Source organism: Taudactylus pleione, unplaced genomic scaffold (assembly GCF_031769625.1).
Source record: "Taudactylus pleione unplaced genomic scaffold, aTauple2 ptg000202l, whole genome shotgun sequence".
NCBI lineage: Eukaryota > Metazoa > Chordata > Amphibia > Anura > Myobatrachidae > Taudactylus > Taudactylus pleione.
In genome coordinates this window covers 825,548-839,807 of record NW_028284604.1, presented here as the reverse complement: position 1 = coordinate 839,807, position 14,260 = coordinate 825,548, and the positions used below count along the sequence as shown (strand labels likewise).

Below are 14,260 nucleotides of genomic sequence, written 5' to 3'. Positions count from 1 at the left end.
AAGAATATTTTCAACATATTATACTAAAGGAAAAAGAAAAAGAAAAAGAGAAGGGGATATTCTTAAAAAACCCCATGGTTTCAGAGAGAAGGGGATGGCAAATAAAGCAAATACCCTAAACCCACAAATCCTAACAGTGTATTTTATAATAAATACATATATATATAAAAATATCTATAAAAATTTTTTGGCATATATATATATATAAATTTCTTAAGAACTATATTAAAAGAATCAGGAGATTATCATTCAAGAAAAGCTTTAAAAAAATCAATAAAATATTAATAAAATATTCGTTTCTTCACTCAAAAATTATAATCCAGGCTTTAAAGTAGTATGGCTGTTCTTATTACTGAAAAGTCTCGATTCCAACATTATTTGCTTTGATCTTAGGAGATACTTATTATTGAGAAGTCTCGGTTCCAACATAATTTGCCTTGATCTTGGGAAATGCTTCTTATTTCATATCTTTCTTCTGATTTTTTAGTCCGATTTTTTACCATGGGATTCCAGGGATTATGCTTAACTGTGCATTTTGCTTACAACTACAGTACCCGGTATTCCCTGGAGGTCCCCCATCCAAGTACTGACCGGGCCCATTTCAACTTAACTTCCAAGAGCAGACGAGATTGGGTATTTGAAAAATGGTTTGACTGTAGGGAATAGCTTCTACAGTAGCATATCCCTTATCACATGGACACTCAGTCGGAGTCATCAATCTTCTTATATAAAAGGTGCGATTTCATAATTATCGTTGAATCTGAGTGGTGCCAGTGTTCTTAACTCAAAAATCCAGCGTGCGATATAGCGAGCGTACATCCCCGAAATGGCTTGAAGGGAACGCACGCACAAGTGAAACCGGAAGTGGCCTTGTCAGATGTCGATTACCTGCTCCTTTATTCTGCCTACCTCCCTCAATCGTATCATGCCAATCAATGTATCAATTAGCTTAATTGTTTTTTTTTTTTTCAACACAATGCAAGAAACTTTACTCTTGTCCGTGTTTGTGTTTACCCGCAGAATACGTACGGATGGAACATTCGCTTTTATTGTTCAAAAAACATGTGAACCACAATTAAACAATTGTTCTATTGCTGTGGATCCCCGCATATTTTCCGGGGTTAATTTCTTTATTTAAATTTGCAAACGCATGTCACTGCATCAAGCCTATCATAACTCTCCAGAGATTTCTGGCCCTGTTGAACACATGACTCATACACTAACCAATAAAATTGCTCCTGTTTATTTCCAAAATACATTAGCCAATCAGAAATTTTGGCCACACTTTATCAAAAATGTTTTGTATGAAAAACTCCATTGCCATCATGAGAGCCTCCGCATTCACCAGGCGCGAGCTGCTGGTGCTTACGGAGGTGATGGATAGGCGGATCACCAGCCAGCCTCCACCCATCACCAACCGGCAGAAGCGCTCCGCGTATGCGGAGGCACGGTCCCGCCTGCGGTCGTTGGGTTCACGCCGCAACATCGGGCAGCTTGAGCGCAGGTGGTCAGACCTGCAACGGCGAACGCCCCGCTTGCTGGCATGCTTTCGCATGCACATCCTTGAAAGTAAGTGTTATGTATTGTGGTTTTCATGTTTGTGTTTGTGGGGCAAACTGCGTGTGCATGTTTTCCTGTCTGTCCTATTAATTATTTGTCCTCATATCTGCGTGTGCATGTTTTCCTGTCTGTCCTATTAATTATTTGTCCTCATATCAGCGTGTGCATGTTTTCCTGTCTGTCCTATTAATTATTTGTCCTCATATCTGCGTGTGCATGTTTTCCTGTCTGTCCTATTAATTATTTGTCCTCATATCTGCGTGTGCCATGTTTTCCTGTCTGTCCTATTAATTATTTGTCCTCATATCTGCGTGTGCATGTTTTCCTGTCTGTCCTATTAATTATTTGTCCTCATATCAGCGTGTGCATGTTTTCCTGTCTGTCCTATTAATTATTTGTCCTCATATCTGCGTGTGCTTGTTTTCCCTCTATTTCTGTTTTTTTCATTCTACTCCTTTTTGCATGTTTTTTGTTGGTGGTTTTTTTTTTTTAATTTGGGCCCCGGATTTGCCCAGAAACTAACCTCAATTTGTTTGACATATTTTAGGAGGACAGCCAAGACTACGCCGTCACCGTCCGGCCAGACGGCGTTCCCGGCCACTATCCCCAACCCCCAGCCAACACTCCACCCCAAATATTTCCCCTATACCCCACTCCTCCCCAGCCTTCCCAGACCCTCTCCCGGAACTGTCGGGCCTCCTTCCCCTCCATCCCACTTCCCCCTCTCCTCCACCCACCCCTCTTCCAATTACCCCCTCCCCGGAGTCCATCATTACCCCTCCCCGTTCTTTGGGGAATGAAGGCTCCTCCGAGGAGGAACATGGAGGGACTTCCGGAGCTCCCGTTTTGGCTCCCGGTATGTTTTTATTTCTCATTTTTTTAACCACAAACTGTTTGTATGTAATCATGTGTCGTGCCTTTATTCGTGCTTGTTTGGTTTACTTTTGGTGATTTAGCAGTTTGCCTTTACCTCTTCCTGCTGATTTCAACATACACATATCACACCTGTGTGAATTTGTACATAGGCCTTGTATTTTTGCCAGCACCCCCTTTTTGTGTTGTTTTTTTTTTTTTCGGTTTAGGAGTGATTTCGTTGTGTTTTTGTTTTTTTAATGTGGCTTCCCTATTGTTTTATTAATCCACACACTTTTCTCACCCACAGAGGAACAGAGGCGTCGTCAAGAGGTGGAGGATTGTGTTGGCCAGATGCGCCAACATGTAATTGGCCTTCTTGTGGCCCTTGACCGGCTGTCTGGCATCCTTCGCCAGTATTTTTTTTTGTTTATTTTCGTTTTGTAATTAAATTTTGTAGTTCTAATATACGTTCTGGCTCATTCTTTTTTTCTAAAACACAAATAGTTTTCCCTGACATAAGTAGACTGTTCCAAGGATTTCCCTTTTTTAAAAGTTAGATTGTATTTTGTATTTGTATGTTAAACAGCCACAAGAAACACATAACAGTAACAATGTCATTTCCCTTTTTGGTTGTAGTGTCAATTAGATATTTCGCTATTTTACAGGTTCCTAGTTGGTGTGCAAGCTGCTTAGGCCAATCTTCAAAATCCAAAGGTTTGGACAGGCTTCCTTTTGGTGTGGGTTGGGAACCTGCAAACATATTTCAGTTTACATCAACTGGTGTCAGTACTGGATTACCCCTTAGTCAATTGTAAGGTGTGTTAACCTGGTTCCACTTGCTGTTAACGTCCAAAAAAAGGAAGACCATTTCACTCTCCAAACATTTATTCACAACATAAATGAGAAATCAAAGTGGTCAGTCCCAAAACAAAAAAACAGTGATAATCTCAAATACAACACATACAAATAGAATATTTAATTAGAAAAAACAATCAAGAACTGGTTGACGAAGGACCATGCCAACATGATTCCACAAACATGGCGTTGCGATATGGGTTCCAGAATATATGGACAAAATCACCAGATCCAGGTTTGGTAAGGGTAGCAGGAAGTAGTGAGCGTTGGAGTGGCAAAGATTATGTGAACAAACAGAAGATGGTGAAAAAATAAAAAAAAATTAGATGTTCGCAAACAAACACAAACACATTAGGTATAAACACTGTAGTTTGGGTCAAACTTACCTAAAAAATCTGGCCACCACATCATCGCGTATGGCCCCCCCACATACTGACCTCCGACCAACCTCGGGGGGGCCATCCTCAGGTAAGGCATCCTCTGGCTGCATTGGGACACCACTCCTTATGGCGATGTTGTGAAATATCCCACACAGGACCACAATTTTCGACACCATATCCGGCAAATACATGAGCTCGCCACCAGAGCGGTGGAGGCATCTGAATCGGCCTTTTAAAAGGCCGATACAGCGCTCCACCACTTGCCTGGTGGCTGTAAGTGCGGAATTATACTCACTTTGTGGGCCTGGTGTGGGAGCCAAATAAGGAGTGAGCAGCCAGGACATGCAAGGGTATCCACTGTCTCCTGTGAAAAATAAGAGACAACATCAGGAACACTGTGTATCAAGCTTAACATTGTTATGTACTAAAGGTCTCCACTTACCCAGAAGCCACGCATCACCAGCTTGTAGGTTGGTTAATTTCTGCCATATCCCTGATTGCCGGATGACGAAGGAGTCATGTGCACTTCCTGGTAACTTAGCATTCAGGGACAGGATCTGGAGGGAGGCATCACATACCACCATTACATTCAGGGAGTGATAGTGTTTCCTGTTTCGAAATATTGCCTCCAGCCGTGCTGGAGGCTGAAGTGGTATGTGAGTACCATCCACAACCCCTATGATGTGTGGGAAGCCAGCTATTTGGTAAAAATTGGCCTTGGCCACACTAAGGGCACCCATATCCAAAGGCATTTGAATAAAATGATGGAGGTGCTTGAAAAGTGCCTCCATCACTGCCCTCAGGATCCGGGAAAAGGAGGATTGGGAGATGCCCGCCACTATTCCCACCGTTGTTTGAAACGATCCTGAGGCACAGAAATGTAACACCGCCATAAATTGCGTCAGTGGTGGTATTGCTGTTGGACTGTCAATTTGCCGCTCAAGATCACTTTCTATTAATGAGAGAGTGTCTATGATGATTTTGGGAGGTAGACGGTAGCGTCTTAAAACCTCATCATCGGGCATTCCAAAAAGGGTGACACGTGTTCGAAATATCTGGGGCCTTGCATGCCTACGATGCCTACGCCTGGGATGAGATTGAGGTTGGTCGGCTTCCGGGAGCATGGCCAGAACAATCCTCCCCAGATCAACCTGAAATTCCAAAATTTAAAAGTAAGGCTTTTGACCCACCCCAAAACTATATTAAAACAACTTAGCTTGATGATACCATCCATTGCTGCTTACATGCCGGGGTATTGTCATGATACGTCCAAACTGAAAATAAACAACAAAATTACTTGACACATTTCACTCTGTGCATTTTTGTGGATACATTTTGTGCTAGACCAAAGTTCAAATATGCCAAACACCCATTTAGCAAAACCGCAAAGCGACATTTAACACAGTACATCAAAACGGGTCGAAATGTTGGCTCAAAAAGCGAAAGCTAAACCATCAAAAAGTTAGAATGATTATTAAGCTGTTTAAAATGCGCTAATTAGTTCGCTAATACAAGTCACAAGAGTAACTACTAAAAATGTGCTAATTAGTTCGCTAATACAAGTCACAAGAGTAACTACTAAAAATGTGCTAATTAGTTCGCTAATACAAGTCACAAGAGTAACTACTAAAAATGTGCTAATTAGTTCGCTAATACAAGTCACAAGAGTAACTACTAAAAATGTGCTAATTAGTTCGCTAATACAAGTCACAAGAGTAACTACTAAAAATGTGCTAATTAGTTCGCTAATACAAGTCACAAGAGTAACTACTAAAAATGTGCTAATTAGTTCGCTAATACAAGTCACAAGAGTAACTACTAAAAATGTGCTAATTAGTTCGCTAATACAAGTCACAAGAGTAACTACTAAAAATGCGCTAATTAGTTCGCTAATACAAGATAAAAAATGGACTTACCAAGAGCAAATATCTAAGATGCAAAATCAAAAGGTCTTTGGGCTCGAAAATAAACAAAATCTAAAATAGAATAAATTAGGTATCCAAAAATTACAAAATATACGAAACACAATGAAACAACAATTGAACAAAAGTTAGACTTCACAAAACTTACCAAATCAACAAACGAGGTCCCAAAAATATAAACCAACAAAGATAACGGAAAAAAAAACGCAAATCTAACCAACAAACGATTCTCCAACCTCCAACTCCTTTCTACACAATCAATAAACTCCAGCCAAGATAACCTCCAACAATCCAAAAACGCCACCTCGACTTGAGACACACCAAGCCATAAATAGTGTTTCGTTTCCCGCACAAATTAAGGAGGGATCATAGGGCCGCACAATCAATGATGCGGCTGCAAAATAAGGACGCATGTATAAATACGTCACGAAAACACATTCAAATTCTGGTGTATTTCTTGTTTGGACCGCAGACATGGCGACAGACCAGGGAAAAAATGCCCAAGAGTCAGGCGGTAAGTCTTTCATGCATTTTCTATCAATGATTAATTTGAAACATAAGATGAGGCAAGTTGAGATTTTGTGAAATCTGTAAATTTACACAAATAGGTGAGGAGGATGACATGGAAGAGGCTGCTGGGCCCAGTATTCCGGCCAAAGCGGCCAAAAAAAAAAGGCAGCCACATTTCACAAGAAAGGAGATGGAGGTTTTGATCCAGAAGTGTGTGGACATCCTGCCACAGGCAGACAGGAATATGAGTCTAAGCCAGAAGTGGAGAATGTGGGAAGAGGTAGCCGTTGCTGTCAATACGGTGGGTGATTATGTCCGTCTAGCCCGGGATGTCAAACGGCGGTAAGTAAACCCTTGCCCCCCCTAAAAACAAACCCCATTTTAAACCAAAGGATAATGGCTTCCATTTTTCCCCACAGATGGGGCGACATCAAATATCGCCTAAAGCAAAAACTCGCGGACAGGGCTAGGCATGCAAGGGGGACAGGTGGGGGTCCCACCCCTGTGTCATTGGAGTTGACGGATTTAGAAGAGCTGGCACAGGGGTGTGTGCAGCCTGTGGAGGTGTTTGGCGTGTCCAACATGGATACGGACATGCCAGACTTTGCGGCTCCTCATGTTGGCCCAGGTAAGTATTGTGATGTCACCAACTCTGAAATGCTATTGTGCCAATATGTAGATTCTAATGTGAGTCTTTTCTCATTTTTCCAACAGAGACACAGGCGGATGAGTCGGCTCCAGAGGGAAGCCTTGGCCGCAGAATTTCTGCTGGCTCTGCAGGGGAGGAACCAGTACATCCGGCTGAGGACCCTGCAGAAGCCAGTCCAGGGCGTGCCCCCTCGCAGGCAGTGGGCCTCCTCACAGAACTCAATTTCAAATCGGATTTCCATACGGAGATTCTGCAGAGGATGGACGCCAGTCTGCTACGGGTGGCTGAGGCCCTGGAGCAAAATGCTGCGGCCAACGTGACCATTGGTCAGGCCCTGGCGGAAAATACCAGGGCCAACATCCGCATCGCCGATGCCCTGGAGCAGCTCGTTCGCCAGCACATGGTGGAGCCGACCTCCCTTCCTGCTGGAACATCAGGATCCTCCACCTCTGGCACAACATCAGCCAATCCTCCAAATGTGCCTAGCCCTGTGCCTAGTCCAGAGGCCACAACATCTGCCTCTGGACAGGCCAGCCCGATGGCATCCCGGACCCGGTCTGGCGCCCACCCTCCCCCATCCAAACGGGCGAAAAAACGGTGACAGCAATGGCGACTTTTCCCACACTCCTTCTGTGCTTGGCTCATATTCCTTTCTGGTCAAAACTTCCCTCTCCTTTCTTGTGAAATGTTTTTAAGTTATTTTTGTACGTTTATGTTATCAGTTATTGATTTTTTTATTTTGAAAAAAAGTATCTTGGGCAGAAAAACTAAAAAAAAATATTATGCCAATTGGTTTGTGTTTAAACAATAAATTTAGGAAAAAAATCTGACATTGTATTGTGACATTATTGGACAAATGGGTTACATTTAATCCTGGCCCTAAAGGCAAAAAAAGACACCAAAAACCATTTCATTTGTATAAAAAAAAGGCCTCTTGAAGGAACGTTTAAAAAAACACATAACGATGCAAATTGCACATTAAAAAAAAAAAGGGGAGCTAATTAAAACATGATGACATTATTGTCACAATAGGCCATAAACAACAAATTGAGGCCAAAAAAAACCCCCAAAAATGTACGCCAATTGATTGTGTAATCCTGACATTAGCAGGTATGATTTCCACCTGCGTACGGTTTTGTGCTATCCCAATAAACTGCTTTCCAAACACATACCAAGCCGGTTTTCAATACAACACTAATTGCTTTTGTGACCGCCCGCGATTAATCGCTGCAACATCGTGGAGTCCCGGGACTGAGGAGAAGGCCATCGCCAATGTGGTCGAGTAATCCAGACCCTAAACTGTGCGAGCATTTTGAAGGGAAAGAGGATGTTCCAGTGACGTATGTGACGGTCCGAACACATTTGACGTTCGCATCTGCTAATGTATGTACGCCCCAAAAACGCCTCGCCACGCCTGCGTTTTTCCATCTCCACCCACGTCAACACCCAAAAACGCCCTGTTCTGTCAATCACATTTGACATGTCACTTCCTGTACGCTATTTTAGGAACGACAGATAAAAAGCTCGCAATCTGCCGTACGCACATGCGCAGTGTAACACCGACGCATGCGTGGTTAGTCAACATCGGAACGCAACAAGCGTACTGCTGTTTGCGAGTGACTCTGAATGAGGGCCTATGTTTCTTATGGGTTTATATAGGTGAAAGACAATATAGGTCTTTCCCTTATTAGGATGATTATTTAGTAATATCCTAATCCTTCCCCCTTCTTCTTCTCTTTATAGCTGGAATTAATTGAATATTCATTTCCTAAAGGTTTTGCCCAGAGTTGCACGGGTTAATATAGGAGTGCCGGAGTTTTAAATATGGCGGCTGGTTAAGAAGTATCCAGAAAGATGGCCGCAGTTACAAGATATCATGAGGTGAATAGGATCCATAAAGATGGCCGCCGCCAGGAGGCACTACGCATGCGCAGGAGCAAAAGGACGAGCGGATGTACTGTATCCTGGGAGCGGAAGCACGCACCTCGACAAGCACTATTAGCGCGACTGGACGAGTCGCACTTTGATGACGCGGCCACCAGATCGAAATCCAGGGCAGAAGTGCGTACCTATACAGCACTGTAAGCGCGACATGACGAGTCGCGTGTTTAATGATGACGGGACCACGAGACTGAGCATCAGGGGGGAAGTGGCCGGACTTCCAGGACAAAACTGGCCGGACTTTTGGGCAGAAGTGATGACAGCCCGCAGTTTGTTACTCAATTTATATCTTATAAAACTACTAAATTACATGCTCTTAGGACTGATGGACATAATGTGACTACAGAATATATAGATTCACTGTAATATGTCAGTAATAAGGAAGATAAAAATTACTGACAGGAAGTGATTTTCATAATGAGCGTCAATTGTCCCTATTAGTGCGGTTTATAAGCCGGAGGGCATTAACAGCCGGTATCCCCTTGATGAAGTCATAGATTGACGAAACGCGTTGGGGCTGATCATACATCCATGAACTCTTCAATTTCTTTTTTATCTAAAAGATAAGCATTTTCCAGTTTATTCCTCCTTTTTATCCTATTTATATCATTTATTGTTTTGTTTTTATGTACTTTTCATGATTGTAGGTGTCATATTTATGAATTAAACATTATTTTTAATATTTAGCTAAGATATATTCTTATCATTTTAAACACGTATTTATTCACTTGCATTTACTAGGTATTTATTGAGGTTAAATTATTCACTTGGCACTTTATGTGTTTATTTCTGCACTTTATGTTTTAAAACACTACATATGAATCATTAAGTGTTTTTCACAGATGTACTGAATTATTTAAATAGAGTGTACTAAGCACCTTTGTCGCTCACATTTCAACCTTTGTGTACACTATATATATATGTTACAAAATAGGACTGCCCTATAAAATATAATATCTCATATATATCGCTTGTTTGAAATTAATCAATGCTCAAGGCTCCTCTAAATATGTATTCACAACCTACAATAGATAAAAGTAAAAAATAGACATAATAAAAAATAAAACAAAAAACACGTATCTAAAACACACAGTAATTGTATAAAATAGCACTGGTAGCAATTAAATTTAAATCACTCGTGACATGCACATAATCATTTCACATAAAGCTTAGTGCATCTGCAAATGTCCTGATGGAAAAGAGGGAGATATCTCTCCTTTAGTTGGTGTATATATATGACTGTATAAGCTCTTATCATCTGTATATTATCTGTTAAAGAAAGTCTATTCATGCACTGTGAATGCATTTAGTAGCTAAAGTATGCTCCCACCACATAAGTTCAAATTGTAGAAGTAGTGGAGCAATACCGTCTGCCTGTGTTCAAAAGCAGATTGCACACCCTAAGCACAGTGTGAGGTGCACACTCTAACTATGCTGAACCTAATAATAATAGTGCTAAATTGCATCCAAGAGGTTCTTAGCATAATGATGGCCATAATTATGGGTCTGCCCACCATATCCAGGTGACCTCCATCAGGCAGGTCCCTAACACTCATATTGAACAAATACAGGGCATGAGACCCCCCCAGGCCAACCATTATAACCTCCTATTTATGTAGGACTTTACAAATACTGTAGGCATTTCTTTATTATTATCTATCCTTCACTCTAAATCTTACACTAGTGTGATGCCATGGGGCGGTTCTGCTGGGTTGGCCTGGGGACCCATCCGATGGGGTTCAACTTGACGTGAATGGGCAAACAGTTTTGGCCAAACAAGTACTAAGAACCTCACTTATATTATTTGTAGAGTTTATCAGCATTATTTTTACTATCATTGTTCTTAGTACTTAGAGTGTGCACCTGCATTTTCTTTTTACTGTAATATCTATGCCAGTATTGGATTTTATCTATTTTTGAGCTGTTGATTTATTATAACAAGCTCATCAGTATTTGCTAGTATTAATATCTTTTTTGCATTTTAAGTATTGAACAACTGTAAAATATTATTACTCTGTCCCACTCCCAGGAGCTATAAATAATATTTGCTTATTGTCACATTTTTGTACTAATGTTCATATTTTTTTTATAATAAAAGGTCAGATACCTACTGTATATGTGTTTTTGAACCCTATGTGATTAGTGCAACCTTTTTTGTTTCTTTAAAACAAAAATTATATTTGCTTCCCGTACATAACAACATACTTGTACCTTTTACATGGATGTTCCTGACTCTAAATGAGACCCAAAGTGTTTAAATAAACCCATAAAATGGCTGCCTCCACTATGCATTGTAGATAGGTTCAAATGTATTATTTGTAGCAAGAAAAAAGGTGCTGCCTACTTAGTTATATAAAATAGCTAATGATATTACTACAATAAAGCTTATGAAGACCAGGTTATATATTTACTAAAGTGAGAGTTTTTAGAAGTGGAGATTTTGCCCATAGCAACCAATCAGATTCTACTTAACATTTAACTAGCACTTTCTAGAAGATAATAGCTAAAATCTGACTGGTTGCTAAATTTACCCCCTAGTCTTCACTCAAGGTCTATACAAATTATAAACATTTCTTAAAATGTATTGATATATTGGCAACATAAATCATAGTGCTTTGCAATTGGGAACAAAAACAGTAATAACACAAGATTGTGTATTAACAGACAGAAAGGTAAGAGGGCCCTCCTCACAACCTTACAACATATAGGAAAATAACATAAGTATAGGTGGTTAATAATGCGTATTGGTCCATCAAGATTGCAAGGGTTAAACTTCCTTGGAGGATTATGATCCAGTCGCAAAGCAATGTAAGTTTGTGGTCAGGGGGCTATTTCAGTGCAGAAAAAGAACACATGTAAGTCTTACGTGAACCATTTAGAGGAGTGGTAATTGGGAAGAATAGAATAGAGGTGTGATAAAAGGGAAGAACATAACTACTGCTATTATTTGTAAGTCCTCCAAAAGATGCATATTAAAGTGTATCAGATGACAATTATTCCATCCAAAAATATCACTTTCCGACCATCTTCAGATATGTAATCTATTTAAAAACACCTGTTGGTAGCACAAACATTTTATCAGTAAATTAAACTAATGAAATTACATGTCATTAAAAACCAAACTGAATGTGGTATATATCAAGGGAACAAAAGTAAATACAGATATGTTTCCTCTTACTATCTTTCAATTTTGCCAAGTAGCCAGATTAATCTGTTCTCTCGCAATGGTATCACCCATCCAACAAATGGCATTGCATGGTGCATTTGTTGGGTGGCCTAGATACCATGGGGGTTTTATACCTTGTTATCAGTTTGGTCACTCATCAAATAAAAGTAAAAGAATAATATAAAAATTTATTTAACATTTGGACAAATATAGATTTAAAAAGAGTTATTTTTTATTACATTTATACTTTAGAATGATATTTCTAATACATCTTAGTGTAGATATTGGCTGGTAGCCATGATTACCTTGTGATGTCACACTTTTTTTTAAGGAACTTTTTTGTTAATTTTTTTGCAGGGTCACTATATTAATCATGTGACACTGAATTGTATAGGTGAAGACAGCCCTGGAAAGGTGAGTTATGGATATGGCTATACTCTTTCATCTATCAGTGTACTATGCTGATGTTCACCCGCTGCTCCCACTATCGCCATATATCAATTATTTGTCTTTATACATATCGGCAGCAAGGAACTTCCGGTTACCCATCATTTTAAAAGTCACTCATCTTGACAAAGGGTTCATGTACATCCAGTCCAGTGATCCTTTACAGCCCAGAAAGAGGAATATCAGGGTTCCATCATCTTTTCCTAGAGACTGTAATTTTGGACTATTATACCCTCTTTCTGGTACACATGATATCCCCTTCTGTTATATTGTGATATTAAAAGTGTTTGTTTATTTGGCATACTGCACTATAATGGTAATATATGTGCTAGCCTTACAATGGTTTCATGTAAGCATCTGTACTTTAGCCTACTCACACAAAGTTGGCGGTTTCAGTCTTTTGGAGAACACTTTCTCCTTGGAGTTTTGGATACTGTTGAATAGGCACTAACTCTCTCCATCTGTATTATCACCTGGTGGTGAAAGTTTAAGCCACTATAATATTACACTATCGTGTTTTCTAAATATGTTTGTGTTTCATATCTACTTAGGCTACAAGCTGAGGAACATTTGATACATCTTAAAGGATTTCACTTGAAGATCTATTTCCACAAATAATGACCTTTGTTCGAGACTATTCTTAGCGCAAGTTGTGTCTACTTTTATTTGTTTTATTCCATGCAAAAAAGGGAGGTGACTTATTTTTGTGACATACTGTTACTTTAATTTGTAGTATCCAAGAATTTGTTTATACATAATTTGTCTTTTTTTGGCAAATATCTTTGGCTGTACCCATCTATACACTACATTATATAGTAGGTTGATAATGTTGACTGGTGTATATCTCTGCTCTGTTCCCATCTATACAATATATTATACAATAAGTTGATAGTGATGACTGGTATATATCTCTGCACTATACACTATATTATACAATACATTGATAGTTATGACCGGTGTATATATATGCTTTGTACCCTTCAATACGCTATATTATACAATACGTTGATAATGATAACCGGGTTTATTTTTCATATTTGTAGTGACTCTGAATACCATTGGCATTTGCATGCTTTCTGCCCCTCAGACCCTGATCTGTCATACTATTATTTAACAGATTCATACTGTATATAATCGCTATATCTGCTGATCGCAACAGCAATGTAGCTTAGTATTCTGTGTTATATTTGTTATTGATCAACTGTTATTGTTTTAATAAATTGTACTCTATATTTTATACATATAGTTATTTATTCTGTATATAGACAGAAAACTCACAATGCTTCCTAAAATCCATTTTTTGATTGTTCCTTTATACAGAGAGCCCAAATCTCTCTAATTTGGCAGCTCCTACAGAGCCTTCTATTCTAAACTCTTTGGTCATGGTAGTTTAAAACTATATATATGTTCATCCTTATACATTAACACTGAGCACCTAGGACAGTGTGTGTGTGTGTGTGTGTGTGTTTGTGTGTGTTTTACATGCCCTTGCATGATTGGTGTATATATTCGCTTTGTACAAATCAATTCACTATATTATACAACTAGCTGCAGTACCCGACTCCACTTAAGTGGAAGTCGATGATTTGTCTCTCCCTAACCATCCAGCTCCATTCTATGGTGGGCTGCACTCTTATTACCTTTGCCACTTGTTCCATTTTAATGAGCCACACATCCTGCACAAGAACTATCACTAGGGACTTGTACTGAGCTCCACCAATCACCACACATAACGGGTCCCTGAACAGCAGGTACACAAGTGCTTTTGTAATGAGGCTCCTCAGGTGGCAGCTGCTCTCTTTACTGCAGGCCCTGGACTCCTCTCACTGCTTACATCAAAAGCTCCTCTCCATAGCATAGGGATGAACACAATTTAGTGCAGTGTAGGGGACCCCTCCCATAGCCCCGACTCACAGCCCCCTGATGACCGATCATGTTGATCCTTAGCCTAAAACCTGCCTGAGATATAGTGAAA

At 39.9% G+C, this 14,260-nt stretch overlaps 1 pseudogene; it reads right to left on the bottom strand.

The window, feature by feature from the left end:
- Positions 1-542: 542 nt before the first annotated feature.
- On the bottom strand, positions 543-661 carry LOC148518085 (5S ribosomal RNA; annotated as a pseudogene).
- Between the last annotated feature and the right edge of the window lie 13,599 nt (positions 662-14,260).